The following is a 2,500-nucleotide window of genomic DNA, read 5'->3' as shown; positions in this document are numbered from 1 at the left end:
ACACTGTGATAGGTCGGAAGTCAGCAGGGGATGCTGCGGCGGTCTTCTTGGGCAGCAAGGTGGTTCGAGCCTGTAAGAGACGGGATGGGAGGGAACGTGAAAGGAGTAGGAGATTGAGGAATTTAAGAAGAGCCTCACGAGGAAGGCGACGTAACTGGGCTGGTGTAAGGCGATCCGGACCTGCCGCAGAGCTGCGAGGGGGAAGAGCTGCAGCTACCTCATCTGCAGTAATGGGTGCCCACAGAACTTGGAAGGGCACACACTTACAGAATGGCAACAGCTTACCGGAGAGACCCTCCCCACGTGGAGGCCGAGACCTGACACGAGGGGGAGTAAACAGATCCCTCCAAAACTCAATCAGCCCCGGGATGGTGGGTGGCTGATGGAGAAGTGTGCCATCTAGAAGACCATTAACACAGCGCGCAGAGTTCTTCTTAAAAGCGCGCTGCACTACAGCATATTCCCACCTTCTCCTCGCCCGCTTCCGCTCAGGTGGCTGTTGGAATTCCTTGCCAGGAGCTTGACAAACAGATGGTTCCCTGCTACCAAGTTCATCAAGAGCGGGAACAAGCATGGCTTGGATGGAACTCCGGCTGGCAGTGGGGCCCAAGGCCACAACTGCATCGAGTGAGCGAAAACGCGGGCCCGAGGAGGGCAACTCTGCAATCAGGGACCAGATAGCCCGATCGGCGTCTTCCCCCGGAGAAGAGGACTGTGACGAGGAAGAGGCCTCAGCAGATCCGTCTGCAGAGCCCTGATGTTCTTGATCTCTCACCGAGAGCTCGGCGACAAAGTCAGCTACCATGCTCTTATAGGCCTGCCCCTTGCGCTGACCCTTAATGGATTCAAGTGTGCGCTCTGGGAAGGCTTTAACAAGCTCTTGATTGAAGAACCGGCAGCCTTGGAGGGACAAAGCCGCCTCAGCATGCGCAAGACGGAGCAACTCCTCCTGCGACCACCTGGCCTTCTTCCTCTCCGTCTGCACCTCCGCGTTGGCAGCATCAGGGTGGGCCCGTCGGCGATGAACGCCGAGCCCGGTCTTAGTTGAAAAGGACCGTAGACATTCTGGGCAGACAACGGGGAGCAGCGCTCGACCCACACTGGTTGGCTGGCTGGATAGCTCATCAGCTGGCACAGGCTCTCCAGCGGGAGGCCTGGTACCTTGTTTTCTTCTAGTAGTTGCACCAGCTGGAAACAAAAGGCAGGGGGGGAGGTAACCCCCAAGCCTTCAACGACACCCTGCTCTGTCGGTCGGAGAGCTTTAAATGTAATACAACTTTCTCAGCACCCCTTACGACCCCCACCACTTGAAGGCCAGAGCTAGGATTTCCCACTGAGAGGCTAGTTGAACCATCATCCACCCGACATCACAAGGATGCTGAGGGGCGGACCGAGAGGGTCCATATATTACGCATCAGGTGGGCATTGCTTGAATTTCTTCACGTTGACATTCAGAGCACTGGGCAGAAATCACATTGCGTCAACACCCGCTAGGGCCATCGCAATGCTTTGTTTTAATTAGACAGTCGGATTCCCCCAGTCCGTGCCAGTTCTGAGTTGATCGTTGAATGGCGGCCGAAGAGAATCCGCGCACCCGCGCGCCCCCGGAGGAGCACGCTAAGGCGGACGCGGCCTCGCAGCAAGGAAGATCCGTGGGAGGCCAAGGCACGGGACCGAGCTCGGATCCTGCGCGCAGGTTGAAGCACCGGGGCACGAACGCCGCGCAGGCGCGCGCATCCTGCACCGCCGGCCAGCACGAGGCCAACCAACGGCGAGAGCAGACCACGCCCGCGCTAAACACCCGCACTTACCGGCACCCCTACGGCACTCACCTCGCCCAGGCCCGGCACGTTAGCGCTGACCCACTTCCCGACCAAGCCCGACACGCCCCGATCCTCAGAGCCAATCCTTATCCCGAAGTTACGGATCCAATTTGCCGACTTCCCTTACCTACATTATTCTATCGACTAGAGGCTCTTCACCTTGGAGACCTGCTGCGGATATGGGTACGAACCGGCGCGACACCTCCACGTGGCCCTCTCCCGGATTTTCAAGGTCCGAGGGGAAGATCGGGACACCGCCGCAACTGCGGTGCTCTTCGCGTTCCAAACCCTATCTCCCTGCTAGAGGATTCCAGGGAACTCGAACGCTCATGCAGAAAAGAAAACTCTTCCCCGATCTCCCGACGGCGTCTCCGGGTCCTTTTGGGTTACCCCGACGAGCATCTCTAAAAGAGGGGCCCGACTTGTATCGGTTCCGCTGCCGGGTTCCGGAATAGGAACCGGATTCCCTTTCGCCCAACGGGGGCCAGCACAAAGTGCATCATGCTATGACGGCCCCCATCAACATCGGATTTCTCCTAGGGCTTAGGATCGACTGACTCGTGTGCAACGGCTGTTCACACGAAACCCTTCTCCGCGTCAGCCCTCCAGGGCCTCGCTGGAGTATTTGCTACTACCACCAAGATCTGCACCGACGGCGGCTCCAGGCAGGCTCACGC

At 58.6% G+C, this 2,500-nt stretch overlaps 1 pseudogene; it reads right to left on the bottom strand.

Annotated features, from left to right (window-relative positions):
* The window catches only part of LOC126177247 (large subunit ribosomal RNA), a 7,709-nt pseudogene that overhangs the window by 3,439 nt on the left and 1,770 nt on the right, over nt 1-2,500 (bottom strand).

This window comes from Schistocerca cancellata, chromosome 3, assembly GCF_023864275.1.
Source record: "Schistocerca cancellata isolate TAMUIC-IGC-003103 chromosome 3, iqSchCanc2.1, whole genome shotgun sequence".
Classification (NCBI taxonomy): domain Eukaryota; kingdom Metazoa; phylum Arthropoda; class Insecta; order Orthoptera; family Acrididae; genus Schistocerca; species Schistocerca cancellata.
This window is presented reverse-complemented; position numbering and strand designations above follow the sequence as displayed.